Genomic DNA, 17,774 nt, shown 5'->3' on the forward strand with positions numbered 1-17,774 from the left:
GCTGGGCTGCTTGTGTCTGCACCCGCCCACCTCGCATCCCTCTCCGTTCCCTGCTGGCCTCTCTGGACCTTCTGTCGTCCTTTCGCTTTCCTACCAGCCTTTTTTCTTTCTTCCAGAGACACACATGCCCAGCACATGAAGTAGCAGTAATTCTGGGTTAAAGCAGATTGAAAAACTGTTCCTCTTTAGTACCTGCTCCCCTCACTGAGTAAGCATTTCTTGGGGACACTGCCGGTGACATCTTCCTTCACCTAGCCATAGTTCTACACAGGGCCTCTTAAGGGACTTGCCTCGAATCCTATTGCTCCTGAGTTGCTGGGGTTCTGGCTTCAAACCTTATGATTTTATCTTTTACCATCTTCTGCCAAAGTCTATCTTATCAAAAGGAAATTTAATATTGTGCAGCTTTTCACTGCCAGCATAGGTGGCTGATGAAGAAGGTCAGTATTTACAGCCCACCACAGGACACGGTGCTTCATAAGGATGTCCCCATTGTACCCTGTGGTTCATCCTGGAGCAGTGCACTGTGGGGTGCAGGGGTTTGGCTAATTCCTCCCTGGGTTGTATCTGGATAGACCAGGGGCCACTGGCAGCTCTCACATATTTCTGTAGATGAGTAGAAACAGTACAGGCTGGTTACAGGTGAGCTTCTTCGGGATGGGCCCCTGTGTCTGGTGTGGCTGTCATGGAGGGCGCTGTGGTCTCACAGTGCAGGAAAGAGACAGAGGAGGCTGCCTCGGGCAGACGCTTTCCCCTCCTGTGGTCTGTAATGGAGGCTTGTGTGTGGTAACTCTGCGTGTGCTATGTGCACTGCACAGGCCAAGAGATTTGCCTTTACAGATAGTGGGCCCAGGTGTGTTAAGAAGGATCTGGATGGGCAGCGCCTGCGGCTCAAAGGAGTAGGGCGTTGGCCCCATATGCCGGAGGTGGCAGGTTCAAACCCAGCCCAGGACAAAAAATGCAAAAAAACAAAACAAAACAAAAAAAAACAGAAGGATCTGGTGTCTTTGACTCTCAACATAAAGGTGTATCCCAGGGAAAGCTTTCACTTCACTTCCTGACTCAGGTAACAAAGCATAACTTAGTTTCATTTATTTATTTATTTAGAGAGCGTCTCATTCTGTTGCCCATGCTAGAGTGCAGTGGCATCGTCATAGCTCACTGCAACACACCCACCACGATACTGGCTAATGTTTTTTTATTTTTTAGTAGACACGGTGTCTCACTCTTGCTCAGGTTGGTCTCAAACTGCCTTGGCCTCCCAGAGGATTACAGGTGTGAGACACTGCGCCCAGCCTGACTTAGTTTAATTAACCAAGAAACACTAACCCCTGTTCTGTATGTTTCCCCTCAATTCCATGAACTATTCCATTATCTTTTCTACAAGTTGCTATTGGCTTTATGTTGGCTGGAGTAGAATGCTGTTGCTTTTGATCAGAGAGAGCTAACTGTTAGTAGGAAGAAATTATAGATGATTGCTCAGAGAGCACAGAAATCTGATGTTTCATCACTGAGTTGTCCTGAGCAAATAACAGCCACCTGACATCCTGGCCTGTGTGTCTGGAGCCTCTGGTCCAGCTAGTCATTTCAGGGGCACCATGTGTAAATCTTGAGAGGAATTCACCCTGTGGGAGCTGTCATAATAGATCTAGAACCATCTATGGGGCCGTTTCTTACCTACTTTCCAGGATTTGTGCCTTCAGTTGTCACCTGGCTCTATGAAACCTGCCTGCTTACCTGCTGTTAGCCTCCTCTCAGCCTTAATTATCTGGGAAAAGTTTTGATTATAGACACAGGGAAAGGAAAAATAATAGTTTTTGAACTGGGATTCAGAAAAACATCTCTGTGTCTCAAGAGGGTATCTGCAGACATTGTCACCCCTCCCACCTCTGTTCCTCTCTCTGTTCATTAGGACAACTAAAGGGTAGATGGTAAGACTTTAGATCTCCAAGCTGGCCCAGTGGAGGCTCTTGGACAAGACAGGAGTTGTTCAGACTTGGAGCTGTCAAGGTTTTTAGCACCAACTCCACGCTCCCACGGTGACCACCCCTACCAGGCTGTGGTGGCACTCCCTGTTTTGTCAGCCTCCTGGTGGCTGTGGTCCAGGGGTGTCCTTGCTCCCAATTCTCCCCATTCAGCGTCATTGAGCCAGGTAAACAGGTGGATGTGGCACTTGATGGAGAAAGATGGCTGGGTCCCGTCCTCCGCCCCCCAGCATGCCTGGCTTGCTTGACTTGCCACACAGCACTGGAGGCCACTCAGTCCTCAAGCTGCTTGGGGATGCGTAATTGTCTGAGGCCTTGGTCAGTACAAACTGGAGCACTACACTGATCAGAGCATTGGCAGACTGAAGGGGCCTGTGGAGGGAGGAACAGAACTTGACTGGGTATTGCGCTGGATTTATAGGAGTGAGGTTAGAAGTGGAATTGTCAGAAGTTTTGTGGTTAGAGTTAATGGAGTGTTTTACTGAGCTGGATTGCCCCCACCCCACCCTTGTAGTTATAGGCTTTTTGCATTGCCAGGTAACATTTTGTACCTTTTCAGTTTGAATGAAAGGTGCTTCCAATTTTGTCTAAATTCAAATGCCAGAGTGGAGTTTCTGGTGAGGAAACAGCAGGCCCATGGTCACTGATTAGGCTGCCATTAGAAGGGCAGAGTAAGTTCAGACCTGTTCCAGCAAGACCTGTCTCAATGTGTATTGATAATAAGGTGAAAATATGGACGGGAAGAGGAAAAGCAGCTGTTCATCAGGAAGGTCCCCGATTGTCATGTGCTCCGTGGCCTCAGGGCAGTGTGCACTTTGTTCCCTGAGGTGTCCTCCACTTCTGACCCCGACCCTGCCCGTACCGTGCCCCAGGGGAGCTTTGTATCCGGACTGAGGCCAGGGACAGCTGTCACACCCCATGACATTCTCTGTCCCAGCTCTGAGAGTCTCTAAGGAGGGAAGCTTTCAGAGGACTCTGCAGGCTTCTATTTGTGTTTTTACTGGTCTGTGAAATGATACCGTTTGAATTAATTTCCTAGATTATCTTTGCATTGCTAGGATCACACACAGCCCATGAGGGGTTGTATCTGATCTGGTGCAATATCTAAAGAATTGGTGCTTTCTGGGAACAAAAATCATTCCCAGACCAACAGGTTGACTTCCTCAGAGAAGAGTGTCCTCCTATCAATCTGCATGAGGTGTTATGTTCTTATCAAGGGTTAAGATGCTTTTGACCTTTAAAAGAATAATTGGCATTTTTTTTAACCTTTCTGTGGGAATTTTCTCATCCTCCCTACCTCCTGCTTAAAAACTGCTATGCAGAATTCTGAGGTTTATCAAGGTTTTAACTCAATCTGCTAACCTTGAGGTTAAGTGTGCTACATGGTACATAGTGAAAACGCCGGGCCCGGTGCGGTATCCCAGCCTCTGTCTGCTCATTACAGGGGACACATGTGGCCTGAGGTTGTGGAGAAGATGAGGCATTTGGGCACAGGCTGCCACCTCCAGGGAGCTCACAGCACTCTACAGGAATTGGGGCTGGGCATTCCAAGAGGGAGCAGAGCTTTTGTGGTCACAGTTAAATACCAAAATGGAATTGAAGCTTGTGCTTTAGGCTATTTAGTTTACGTGCAGTGAAAGTTGTCCTTCCTGATAAGCTTGGGTGAAAATAAGCTGGATTTCCCAGGAAACCTCATAAAGAATAGACATTGATAGGGACATGCACCCACATGAGCATGGGTCACACACTCCTGCTGGGGCCTGGAGGGGTCCTCTTCCCATGGGGTCCTCCCCCATGGGAACTCTGTGCCCTTGCCAGGGGTCTAGGTCTGAGCCCTGTTTCCAATGAAGCCCCCAAAGGGCATGTGTGAGTCATAGGACAATTCCCCTTAGTCCGTTGAGTGTCTCTTACTGTGAGACAAATGATCTGTTTCTTGGGAGGTGGGAGCCTTGCCCACTCTAAAGAGCAGCTGGGCTGCTGGGCACATAGCTGTCACCCAGGGGCTCCTGTGCAGTGCAGGTGTTAGGTGAATCAAGACCATTATAAACCTGTATTAGAGGACAACTCGTCTGAGATTAGCCTGGCACACTTTTTCAGGTTCCAGGTACTGAGACACCTCCTGTGCCCCAGACATTACACCAATGCACCCTCATTTCAAAGTCACCAAGTTCTTGCAAGTAGAGATAGTTATCCCCATTTTGCAGAGAAGACAACTGAAGCTAGGGAGCCCAACCAAAATGTCATGCCCAAGAAGTGGTGGAGATAGGACCTAAATGCAGGTCTGCTTGGCTAGACCCTGTTCTTTCTCCCACAGCGTGCTGCTTCTCTGGGATAGTGGAGAGAGGCTGTTGGGAGGCGGGGGGTTAAGTGGTCAAGTCGCCACTGCCACAGAAGGGCTCTGTGTTCCTAAACCTCCACCCCAAAATTGGGTCCCCTGTCATTTAAAGGATGGTCATGGTGTCAACATTCTTAGTGGGCAAAAGTGCAAAGCAGAGAAATAGATAAGATGAGTAATGTGAGAAAAGACAGGGTGGTGTCTGGACAACCGATGATTCATCTGTACTCCACCAGGACAGCAGATGGCTGAGAGGCTGTGGTGAGCACTGGTGCACACAGCTGGCATTTAGCATTGTCCCTGTGGGTATTGCATGTGCAATGGCTGTCTACGTTGGCCTGACCTTCACACATGTGCTTGTGTGAGGCTTGGTGGCCAAGATCTTGCTCAGCCCGGGGCACCCCCAGATGTTCCATCCTCTTAGCTGCTGGAGAACCTGAGGCAGCCGTAGAAATGTGACTCATCTGAGAAGCTTGAATGTGGGTCCTGCTTACCTCATAGCTGGCTTTTCCCACGTTTGTCTCATCCAGGGTAGATCAACCCTTGGGTCTCCTCACTACAAAGGTGAATAAAACCTTTCTCTACTCAGTTGGCATTTCTCACTTTATGATTTCCAAAGAAAAGATCTAGGAAGAAGAATATTTACATTAAGAAAATTTACCATATTATGATGTGAAATGGTTAGAATCCCCTTTCAAAAGTGAATATGCTACAGAAAAAGCAAGGAAGGAGGGAGAAATGAGACACACACAAGTCCTGTCCCCCCGGCCCTCGTGGAGCTGCAGGCCCTGGTGGGGGCTGTTCCCTGTTGCAAACAAAGCTGCTGAGAAAGCACACGCGGCTGCCGCAGTGAAGTCATGCAAATGTTATGCCCCCAAAGGCCACAGGAATTGTGGAAAGATCTGTATAAATATCTCATGCATTCTTGTGATCTAAGGTTTATGGAAATGAAAACCACAATCAGAAAGCCGATGCCACATTTATCCCTCCTTCTTCCTTTTCCCCTTTAGAATAAATTCATAGAATGTTTCATGGAGCAGCCAAGAAAATAAATTATTTCGATTTTATTACCAGGAAGACATAAACCAAAGTGCTCAGCAGGGACTAACATAAGCTGGATCCATTTGGGAAGAAGAGCAGATCCTGCCGAGTGTCCCTGGAGAGGGGAGGACAGGGATGGCTCCCATAGAGGCCCCCCTAGCTCTGGTTTCCAGGCGGATTGGTAGAGCTATCAGTACTCAGTGAACTTCTGGCTTCCATTCCTACCCTCTCCCTTCTTAATTTTGTGGTGGATATTGGTGTTGGGAAGTTGCACACTGTGAGAGCACAGCTCAGATGTTCAGCATGCTGAAACTTCCTGGAGCTAGGTCTAAAGAAACCACACGGGCTCCCACTGGGGCACATCCTCCCCAGTGAGGCTCCCCACACTGGGGCACATCCTCCCCACCGAGGCTCCCCACACTGGGGTACAACCTCCCCACCGAGGCTCCCTACACTGGGGTACAATCCTCCCTACTGAGGCTCCCCACACTGGGGCACATCCTCCTCAGCGAGGCTCCCCACACTGGGGTACATCCTCCCCACGGAGGCTCCCCGGGGGTACATCCTCCTCAGGTTCCCAGCAGCAGGCCCGGGAGTGAGGGCTCACTCCTGGTCCTCTTGAGAGAGTGGCTGGTATGCAGTGGTCTGGGAATCCAGTACTATGAGAACACATTTTTGCCCTAAGGTTTTAAATACACCTGTGTGCAATGCTAAAATTTTCATTGAATTCTTGACTCAGTTTTTCTGATATATAATATGGACCAACAGATCACTTCCTGCTTCCTCTTTTCTGCACTCACCTTCCAGTTATACCTACCACCTATAGATTGAAGTAGATTTTACTCAGGAAAGTGCAAAGCAGGAAACAATCCAATTGTTAATTAATCTACTTGAAGTTTTCTTCATATGTGAAAATACGTATTGAACATCCAGACTGAAATAAATCTGAGTTTGATCTGCCATCTAATTGAAAATGTCCCTCCTCCCTGACCCCATCTCAGTCCTGATCTAGCCTTGGAATCTGGCATTGGGCAGGAGAACATTTTTCCATTTGTTTCCTCCTACTCTGGAGTTAGGGCTGAGGAAGGAGCAAAGATGGTGGAAGGAAGACCTCTTTTACTTGGTGCAGTTATTATGTGACACTGGTGCCTCTCCAAGGGTCAGAGGCTGGCTTGTCCTTCCCCATTTCAGAGGTGACCCTTGCATGGTTGAGCTGACTGCTTTGTCCTACTTGCAACTTCTGCTCCAGCAGCAGCTCATGGAGATGCGGCCATTACCTGCTTCACAGGTGGCTGTTATGCCCAGAAGACCTGGGATTAGTCTGGCCTTTAGCACAAGGTGGAGTCACTCTGGCCTTACAGTTCTCCCTGCTCTGCCATCAGGGAGCTCATGCAGTCCCTTGTGGAAACAGGCACACCCATCCAGTTCTCAAGGACCTCCTGACAGGCCCTGCATGATGCCACAGGACCTGTGAAGTGGCCTCATTTGGCTTGAGGCCCATGTGTGCTTGGGGGACATAAATGCCCTAGCATTCCTTCCCTTCCTGCTATGCCAAAAACTCTTCCAAAGAATCTTCTCTCACCAGGTAGGTTAGCAAAATGACAGAATAGGCATAGCTCCCATACTTCCACAGAAATGTTCAAAAAGAAAAAGAAAAACCAAGTTAAAACTATTAGAACTCTTAAAAAAAATGCTAAATCAAGGAAAATGAAACTTTTTTAAAAAGGTAGAAAATCTTTGTGTCATTTTTTTCCCCCTTTTATCCCACACCCTCTCCATGGGGTGGTCATCTTGAAGAAGGGAGCCTGCACTCCCATAGCTGGAATGCTGGTCTCTGATACCAGGATCTTATAGAATTATTGTGTTTGTCTGTTCTAACATGTCTGGGGGACAGACAAATGATGCTCATCTCTGTTTTGGCTAACTCAGAAATCATTCAGGATGGAATAACAGTGAGCATTGTCAAAAACACTGTAAGGCAAACAAATAATTGCTGGCCACCTAAGAAAAGGATTACAATTGAGACATGATTGACCACATAAATCATGCAGGGGAAGTTGGAGAGAGTTTCTTTTGAAATCAGAGCATTCAAAAGTACTCAAGTGCACCAAGGGATTTAGAAAGCAACATGCATATTAAAGGTAGGATACATGCAATGAAAAGAAAAGAAGACTCCAAAGTTTCACTTCTGCTTGACCTACTGGCTCAGTGAAAGCACAAAATTAAGGCTAATGCAGAACTTTAAACTGGTAAGTGAAATGTTGAAGGAGTGTCCCAGCACACAGTCAGTCTGCAAAGACTAGGAGAGGTTTTTTATTTGTTTGTTTTTTAAAATTTGTTTTTGTTTTGACTTGTGGGCATTAAAGGGAATCTTTTAGCAAAACACTGGCTGAAAACAAACTAAGGGAACAGAGTCTTCATTGACCACACATTATAAGAAATACAGTCTTTGTGGCTGGGTGTGGTGTCTCAATGTCTGTAATTCTAGAAGTCTGGGAGGCTGAGGTGGGAGGATCATTTAAGCTCATGAATTCAAGACCAGCTTGAGCAATCATGATCTCTACAAAAACTAGAGAAATTAATCAGGCATAGTGATGCATGCCTCTAATCCTAGCTACTTGGGAGGTTGAGGCAGGAGGATCACTTGAGCCTGGGAGTTTGAGGTTGCAGTGAGCTATGGTGATGCTACTGTCCTCTAGCTGGGGCAACAGAGTAAGACTCTGTCTAAAATAAAAAAAGAAAGAAAGAAAAAAGAAATACAGTCTTTGAAAAACAATAGTCTGGTAAATTTATTACACAAATGGATTAATGCAGCATTCAATCAAAATTAGTAAACCTTGGGGAAGAGGAATAATTTAATTTCCAGAGATGCCACATTGTTCTATATAAGTGTCCATTTTTCAACAAGAAGATAACATATATAACTAAATAGTTAAGTGTTGCCCATTCAAAGGAATAAAATAAACAGAATTCATCTCTGTGGAAGCCAAGACATTGGAATTAATAGAGAAGATTTAAGTTATCTTCCTTAACTGTGCTCAAAGAGCTAAATGAAACTGTGGAGAAAGAACTAATGGAAATGAGCACAATGATGTAACAAAATAAGAATATCAGAGAAGGGATAGAATTATAAAAAGAAACTAAATATAAATTCTGGAGCTGTAAAGTACAATAACTGAAACAGTAAATTCACTGGAGGATTTCGACAGTAGATTCAACCAAACAGAAGAAAGAATCAGTAAATTTAAAGACAAGACTATTGAGATTATACAGTTCATGGAGCAGAAAGCAAAAAGAATGAGGAAAAGTGAATAGTAGAACCTAAGGAATTTATGGGACACCATGAGCCAAATCAAAATATACATATGAACATCCAAGAAGCAGAAGAGAAAGAAGAGGAAGAAAGAATACTTTAAGAAAGAATGGCTGAACACTTCCCAAATTTGATGAAAGACATGCATCTATAAATCCCAGAAGCTCAATGAATCCCAAGTATAATACAATTCAAAGAGACCTATTCAAAGAGATCTTACTGAAAGCCATAAAATAGGAAGATTATTTCTCTCTCTCTCTCTCATTTTTTTTTTTTTAATTTGAGACAGAGTGTCATCATGTTGCCCGTCAGTAGAGTGCTGTAGTGTCACAGCTCACAGCAACCTCAAACTCTTGGGCTTAAGTGATTCTCTTGCCTTAGCCTCCCAAGTAGCTGGGACTACAGGTGCCTGCCACAATACCTGGCTATTTTTTGGTTGTAGTTGTTCAGCTGGCCTGGGCTGGGTTTGAACCCGCCACCTTCTGTGTATGTGGCTGGGTCTGTAACCACTGTGCTACAGGCACCAAGCAGAAGATCATCTTGAAAATGGAGGAAGGAATGACTTGTCACATACAAGATATCCTCAGTAAGATTAATAGCCAGTTACTTACAGGAATCATATAGGGCAAAAGGAAGGAGGATGACATATTTAAAGTGCGTGTGTGTGTGAAGTGGGGGGAGACAATCAACCAACCACTAAATATCTAGAAAAGTAATCTTTCAAAAATGAGGGACAAATTATGACATTCCCAGATAAACAGAAGCTGAGAGAATTTGTTATCAGTAAACCTGTCCTATAGGAAATGCTAAAGGGAGTGAAATGAAAGGCCAGAAGACAGTAACTTGAAACCATGTGGAGAAATAAAGATCTCCAGGTAAATAACTACATAAGTAAATATAAAAGCCAGTATGATTACATTTTTAGTTTGTAATTCCATTTTTAATTTCCTACATGATGTAATAAAATAAATGAATAAAAATATGATAGTAATAAAATTAATAAAAATGATAAAGGAATAAAAATAATTTTTCATCTTCATTAGTAGGCACACAATGTAATTTGTGATGACAATAGCATAAACGGATAGTGATTGACCTGTATAGGAGCAGAGTTTTTATATGTTACTGAAGTGAATTTGGTATTAATTGAAACTAAATTATTGTAAATATAGGCTATTAATTATAACTTTCATTGTAACTACAGAGAAAATATATGAAAATAAACACAAAAGAAAATGAGAAGGGGATCAAAATGGCTCACTGTAAAAAATTGCATACAGAAGAAAAAAACAATGAATATGAGGGACAAAAAGGTACAAGACATACAGAAAAAAGTAAAACGTTAGAAGTAAGTACTTCCTTATAAGTTCTTCCTTCTTTACATTAAATACAAATGGATTAAATTCTCCATTTCCGAAGGCAGATATTAACAAAATAGATTTTAAAAACCATGATTCAAGTATATGCTTGTTGATAAGAGATTTACTTTAAATCCAAAGACACAATAGATTTGAAAATGAAAGGATGGAAAAGCCTACTCCATGCATATAGTAACCAAGAAAAAGTTGGGTAGTTATACTAATAACAAACAAAATATACTTTAATTCAAAAACAAAGAAAAACATTATATATTGATAAAAGATCAATTTGTCAAAAAATAACAATTATAAACATAGATCTGACAATCACATTTGTGAACTCATCCTAGAAAAAGTGCTGCACGTCTTATTGCTGAATATCACTATGGTCACCTTCAAAATACTCTCCTGAGGAAGGTATGCACTGATGCCAGCATTTAGTCCACTCTTCAAAACAATTTTGGAACTCTTTTTCTGGAAGGACCATCAGAGCTGTTGTCATATGGCACAGAAAAACAGCCAGCACAATAATGAGTGCCACTCAGCAAGGCACTTTCATACGCTGACATGAACATAGCTGTGAGACACTGATGTATTAAGGTTGTAAAAGCTTACTGAGTTGTTTGTACAGTGCTGCCAAAGTAAGCACACAGTGGCAAGTTTGTGAACTTAATCATTTGACCTCATATGATAACAGCTTTGATGGTCATTTCAGAATGAGTGATCCAAAATTTCTTTGAAGGAGGGACTAGGCACTGCATTAGTGCATAGCTTCCCACGAGGAGTACTTTGAAGGTGATCATAGTCATATTCAGCAGTGAGGTATGTAGCACTTTTTCTAAGTTTAGTTCATGAACTTAATTATCAGACCTCTTACATGTAGCAAACAACAGTTCCCCCAAATACTTTGAAGGAAATGAAAAGAGAAAGAGATAGATCTATAATAATAGCTGGAGACTTCAATTCTCCACTTTTTGCAATGAGCAGACCATCTAGACAGAAGATTAGTAAGGAAATAGAGGACTTTAATAGCACTATAAACCAAGTAGACCTAAGTGGAGACATTTGTAGAACACTCTGTCTAATGACAATAGAATGCACATCTTGCTCAAGTGCACACGGAACATTATCCAGGATAGATTATAAGTTAAACCATAAAACATGTCTCAGTAAATTTAAAAATATTGAAGTCATACAAAGTATCTTTTCTAAACACAGTGGAATGAAACTAAAACTCAATAATAGAAGTAAAACTTAAAGATTCACAAATATGTGGAAACTAAACATTTAGACAATCAGTTGGTAAAAAGATATTATAAGGGAAATTAAAAAATACTTTGACATGAATAAAAATGAAAACAACATACAGAACCTGTGGGATGCATCAAATACCGTGGTAAGAGGAAAATTTATAATGATAGATGCATACATTGAAGAAGAAGGATCTCAAATTGATAACTTGACTTTATACCTAAAGGTACTAGAAAAAGAAAAGCAAACTAAACCCAAGGCTAATGGAAGGAAGGAAATAATAAAGATTAGGCAGAGATGAATAAAATACACAATAGAAAACAATGGACAGACTCAAGTAAATCCAATCTTGGTTCTTTGAAAAGATAAACAGAATTGACAAACTAGTAGTTAAATATACAAAGAAAAAAGAGAATATATAAATAATAAAATTTGGAATTAAAATGGGAACATTATTACAGATCTTGCAGAATTAAAGACAATACTATGGACAGTTGTATGTCAAAAATTAGATGACTTAAGTGAATTGGACCAATTCTTGGAAGCATACAAATAATAAAAACTGATTCAAGAAGAAACTGAAAATCTCCAGAGACCTATAACATGTAAATCAACTGAATCAGTAATTTAAAAACATTTTTTTCAACAAAAAAAGACCAAGATCAGATAGATTCATTGGTAAATTTTAGTGTATATTTAAAGAAGAATTAGCACCAGTTATTCTCAAATTCCTACAAAAATACAAGAGGAAGCATTTCCCAACTTATTCTATGATGCCAGCTTATTCATTATTCTAAACCTGGATTAAAGACATCACAAGAAAAAAAAATTATAGACCAATATCACTTTCAAATGACCTAGATATAAGAACTACTGTCAGAAAATTCTTAATAGAGTATATAGAGATAAATCTTCGCGACTTTTGATTTGATGGTGAATTCTTAGATATCACACCACAAGCCTGAACAACAAAAGAAAAAAATAAATAAATTGGACTTTGTAAAAATTAAAAAAAAATTTGCATCAAAGGACATTGTCAAGAAAGTGAAAAGTGAAAAGAAAATAGAATGGGAAAAATGTTTGGAAATCATACACCTAATAAGGGTCTAGGATCTAGAATATATAAAGAACTCTTAAAACTCAACATCAAAAAAACAACCCAATTAATAAATAGACAAAAGAGTTTCTCTGGAGGAGATATACAAATGGCCAAAAAGACGTGAGAAGATGCTCAACATTATTAGTCTCTAAGGAAATGCCAGTGATTGTACAAAGAGATACCATGTCATACTCACTGGCATGGTAATAAAAAAATGGAAAATAAAAGTGTTGGCAAGGATGAGGAAACATTTGAACCCTTGTGGGTATGTAAAATGGTTCAACCTCTGTGAAAAACATTGTGATGGTTCTTCAGAAAGTTAAACATTGAATTACCGTATGACTCCACAATTTCACTTCTAGGTGTGTATCATAAGGGTTGAAAACAGGGACCTGAGCAAGTGCATGTACTGCGTGTTCATAGCAGCATCACTCCTTGGAGCAGAAAGATGGAGATGACTATCAACAGAAGAATGGATAAACAAATAGCGGCATAGTTATAAAAAGGAATATTATTCAGCTACGAACAGGAAGGAAATGCTGATACTGTTAAATGTGTATAGACCTTGAAAACGTCATGCTAACTGAAAGCAGCCATATAAAATGTCATATGTTGTGTGATTTCATTTATATGAAATGTGCAGAATAGATAAATTCATAGACTCAGAACTCAGATTCGTGGTTTTCAGAGGGAGGGTGGGAGAAAAACAGAGAGGAACTGCCACTGGGTTAGGGGTTTACTTTGCAGTGATGGAAATGCTTTGGAACTAGGTAGAGGCAGGTGTTGTGCACTATGGGCGACCTGCTAGATGCCACCAACTTCTTTACTTTAAAATGGGCACTTTCTCCAAATGCCCTCTCAATCTGCTTCATCCTATGGAGCAGGCGTCCTCAAACTTTTAAAACAGGGGGCCAATTCACTGTCCCTCAGACCGTTGGAGGGCTGGACTATAGTTTAAAAAAAAACAAAACTATGAACAAATTCCTGTGCACACTGCACATATCTTATTTTGAAGTAAAAAACAAAACGGGAACAAATACAATCACACTGCCTCATGTGGCCTGCGGGCCGCAGTTTGAGGACCCCTGCTTTTGAGCCTTCCCCTAGGCTGGGAGTGGATGATGGCCCAGAACAGGTGCTGTGCTGTGTCTGAGAAAGTCGGTGGCCATGCCTTCACATGGGGTCTGGTGAGATGGCCTCTTTCTGGACTCCGGATTTGCATGAGGCTCCACCTGTGGCCTGGGGTGCTCCTCCTTGGGGGAGTAGTGTATGACAGGGTGGAGCTTGGAGTCCCAGGGAAGTGGGGTATAAGGTGCTTCTTGACACATTTTACATTTTTTCAACTGAAGGAATAACACATGCAAGCCAGCACTATGGTTTGTTTGTTCAAGGTCACAGGAACAGATGGTTATTACGTGATCATGGGTCTTAGGTGTGCTAAAGTGACAGAGGCTTCTCCGACTTCCTCAGCATCCACACTTTCCAGTTCCCTTTCTTTTATATACAGAGAAATTGAGGCTCAGGTATGTTAAAAATTTGCCTAGAATTTAGAGTGGGAAAGAAGGTTAGTGATTATCCAGGGCTGGGTGACTGGTTGTGAAGAGGGAGTGGCTGATGGTGGGTGTAGGGTTTCTTTGGGGCTGACAGAAACTTTTCTAAATCTGATTGTGGTGCTGATCACACAACTCTATGTGCTAAAAATCATCAAATTTTGCACTTCAAATGAGTAAATAGTGTGGCAAGTGATGTGCACCTCAATACGACTATTATGTATTATTTTAAAACATCTTCTGGGCTCAGACATGGCTCTCTTATGACAATATAATGACCTTTCATCATTAGCCTCAAATGACTATTGGCCAAAATTCCTGTATCTTTCACCCAGACTGGTTTGAATAATTGCTTTGATCCTCTAAGTCACTTCTCGTGTGATACCTCATGAACCCACCCCTGTAAGACAGATGCCACTGTGCAGTCCTCTCCTGACCATCATACTGAATGTGGCAGAACTCTGGCCAGACCCTTTGATTGGAATGAAAATGGCTTTGCATTTTGGGAATAAAATCTGCTCAGGAAACAAATAATGAAGTGTTCAATTTTCAAGGCTCTCCCCATGCAGTGGGCCCTGCTGGGAAAGCCCTCTGGACATTGGCAGGAGAGGGTCACAGTGGATAAAATGGGAAAGGATGTGTCCCATGAGGAGGTCCCTTCTCCTCTGAAACTACCTAGACACAAACCAGATGTGGGGACACCAAAGCCCTCCTGAGGCATTGGGTGAGTGCATGCCGGTAGCATCCCCTGGATCATTGCTAGCAGAGATACTTTGTGTAAATAGCAACTCCAAAGCACATGGAAACTGTGAGCCCAAAGCTCATTTCTTTTTTTTTTTTTTTAGAGACAGAGTTTCACTTTATGGCCCTTGATAGAGTGCTGTGGCACACACAGCTTACAGCAACCTCCAACTCCTGGGCTTATGCAATTCTCTTGCCTCAGCCTCCCAAGTAGCTGGGACTATAGGCACCTGCCACAAGGCCTGGCTATTTTTTTGTTGCAATTTGGCTGGGGCCGGGTTTGAACCTACCACCCTCGGTATACGGGACTGGTGCCCTACCCACTGAGCCACTGACGGCACCTTACCCACTGAGCTGTAGGTGTGGCCCCCAAAGCTCATTTCTTGTCTAACACAATGGCCCTGAGGCCGCTGGGCTGACCTGTGTGATGACTCTGGCTTCTTGGTTATGGCTGCTCTTCTGAGGTTCCTCTGATGGGCACCAAGCCAGTGCCGCCCAGCTACCTGCACGGACTCAGGAGGGGCTCCCCCCAGGGAAGGTGGGTCTCTAGGAGGAATGGCTCCCCGCAGGATCCCAGTGCCCTGGATGTTTTTCATTGTGGTGGCTTTGATTGGTCTGTTTGTGAGGACGCCATCTATGCAGAAAGGAGCCGTATTGGGTGTGAGATGATTCTCCTCAAAATAGCTGCTTCTTTGTGCCTGCCTCTGACACACTTCCTTCTGTGCCTGCTGTCAGCTCTGTCAGGTGGCCGTGCCCTCCTGACCCGAGTTCAGTGGTCTGTGGCTTATTTTATCTCCCCAAGCAAAACAAATTTCTCTCCGTTTGTCCTATTTCCTATCAGATAGAATCTTTTGTTTTCACTTGTTGCCTCATCAGCTTCTAAGAATTTTTTTCATCTTGAGACCTGTCGAGACGCTGAGGGATTCATGGTCAGCAGCCAGGCTCCAGCCCAAGGTCGAGGATTCCCTCCTTTTCCTTCCCGGTATTGTCCAGCGTCCTGCAGGGCCCATCCCTGGCCACACTGGCGAGACAGTGCTGCCTGGCATGGGAGCCCTCCTGCTGCAGGCGCCACAAAGCCTTCACCAAGCTTTGCCACTGTGGGCTCACACCCCACCCCACAGGGGTGAAACGGGAGGGTGTGTGAACGTGAGCTCCTGTGACTCTCGGCTCTCTCCTGGGAGCAAGTGGCCTCAGGGGCGAGGGCTCCCTCATACACACTCAGCACCTTCCTCCTCTCTGGCCTGGGCTTTGCTTAGACGGACAGCACATGTGTCCTGCCCACCGGCATCTGCTCTAACCCGATGCCCAGTAGGGTGCCCAGGGGAATTAGCTCACTTCGCTTGAGCAGCACTCAAGAAGCAGTTGTTGGCTGGAAGTTTGCAAGGGGAACATTGAAAGGCTTTTAGTTTTATCCAAGGCCCATTCTTGGAACACAGTGCCAGGCAGTGCAGGTGACAGGAAGCCGAAAGAGGGGCTTGTCCCTAAGTGAGGAAGGAGTATGTCCTGCTGAGTGATGACTCCAGCTCTACTCTGTGTGTGCAAGGCCAGGGAGGTGATCAGCAGCGTCTCAGGGGACATGGGGCGAGTGAGCTGCGGGGAGGCGGTCAGCAGCGTCTCCGGGATGTGGGGTGAGTGAGGTGTGGGGAGGCGGTCAGCAGCGTCTCAGGGACGTGGGGTGAGTGAGGTGTGGGGAGGCCGTCAGCAGCGTCTCCGGGACGTGGAGTGAGTGAGGTGCGGGGAGGCGGTCAGCAGCGTCTCGGGGACGTGGGGTGAGTGAGGTGCGGGGAGGCGGTCAGCAGCGTCCCGGGGACGTGGGGCGAGTGAGGTGCTGGGAGGCGGCCAGCAGCGTCCCGGGGACGTGGGGTGAGTTAGGTGCTGGGAGGCTGTCAGCAGCGTCTTGGGGACGTGGGGTGAGTGAGGTTAGGGGAGGCGGTCAGCAGTGTCTCAGGGATGTGGGGTGAGTGAGGTGCCTGGAGGTGGTCAGCAGCATCTCAGGGACATGTAGTGAGTGAGATGCGGGTAGGCGGTCAGCAGTGTCTCAGGGACTTGGGGCCAGTGAGGTGTGGGCAGGCCGTCAGCAGTGTCTCAGGGATGTGGGGTGAGTGAGGTGCCGGGAGGTGGTCAGCAGCATCTCGGGGATGTGGGGTGAGTGAGGTGCGGGGAGGCGGTCAGCAGTGTCTCAGGGACGTGGGGTGAGTGAGATGTGGGCAGGCCGTCAGCAGTGTCTCAGGGATGTGGGGTGAGTGAGGTGTGGGCAAGCCATCAGCAGTGTCTCAGGGATGTGGGGTGAGTGAGGTGCAGGGAGACGGTCAGCAGTGTCTCAGGGACGTGGGGTGAGTGAGGTGCCGGGAGGTGGTCAGCAGCGTCTCAGGGACATGGGGTGAGTGAGGTGCAGGGAGGCGGTCAGCAATGTCTCAGGGACGTGGGGCAAGTGAGGTGTGGGCAGGCCATCAGCAGTGTCTCAGGGACATGGGGTTAGTGAGGTATGGGGAGGTGGTCAGCAGTGTCTCAGGGACGTGGGGTGAGCGAGGTGTGGGGAGGTGATCAGCAGTGTCTCAGGGATGTGGGGTGAGCGAGGTGTGGGGAGGTGGTCAGCAGTGTCTCAGGGACGTGGGGTGAGCGAGGTGTGGGGAGGTGGTCAGCAGTGTCTCAAGGACGTGGGGTGAGTGAGGTGTGGGGAGGTGGTCAGCAGTGTCTCAGGGACGTGGGGTTAGTGAGGTGTGGGGAGGTGGTCAGCAGTGTCTCAGGGACATGGGGTGAGTGAGATGTACGCTGACATCTAACGGATACATAATAAGTAAGCTCTACTTTCAGACATAACAATCTCTGAAAGGATTATCTTTGTCATTTCTATTTTAGTTAAATTACTTCACTCAGATAAAAAATAATTGCTTTATTTTGAAGACTGTTTAAATTACTTGCGCCAAGCGAATGGAGCAATGTGGTAGTAACTTTGGAGCATATGGCGGTATAGGAAGGAGGACTGAGACCCCCCACCCCCCACTGGGCCACAGCAGTGGGCATGGAAATGGATTACTGCAAATGTGTGTTTTTCTACATATTCTGCGGAACACCGGTCTCTGCAGAGGGGCTCTAGGTGA

General features: G+C 44.8%; 1 long non-coding RNA gene across 1 annotated transcript; it reads right to left on the bottom strand.

The window, feature by feature from the left end:
* Positions 1-1,102: 1,102 nt before the first annotated feature.
* On the bottom strand, positions 1,103-15,342 carry LOC128563767 (uncharacterized). Its single transcript, XR_008373885.1, has 3 exons — positions 15,094-15,342; positions 4,815-4,946; positions 1,103-2,357 (listed from the first exon to the last, which is right to left on the bottom strand). It is a non-coding gene; the product is annotated as an uncharacterized LOC128563767 (long non-coding RNA).
* Between the last annotated feature and the right edge of the window lie 2,432 nt (positions 15,343-17,774).

The sequence above is a fragment of the Nycticebus coucang genome, chromosome 13 (genome assembly GCF_027406575.1).
Source record: "Nycticebus coucang isolate mNycCou1 chromosome 13, mNycCou1.pri, whole genome shotgun sequence".
NCBI classification, from domain to species: domain Eukaryota; kingdom Metazoa; phylum Chordata; class Mammalia; order Primates; family Lorisidae; genus Nycticebus; species Nycticebus coucang.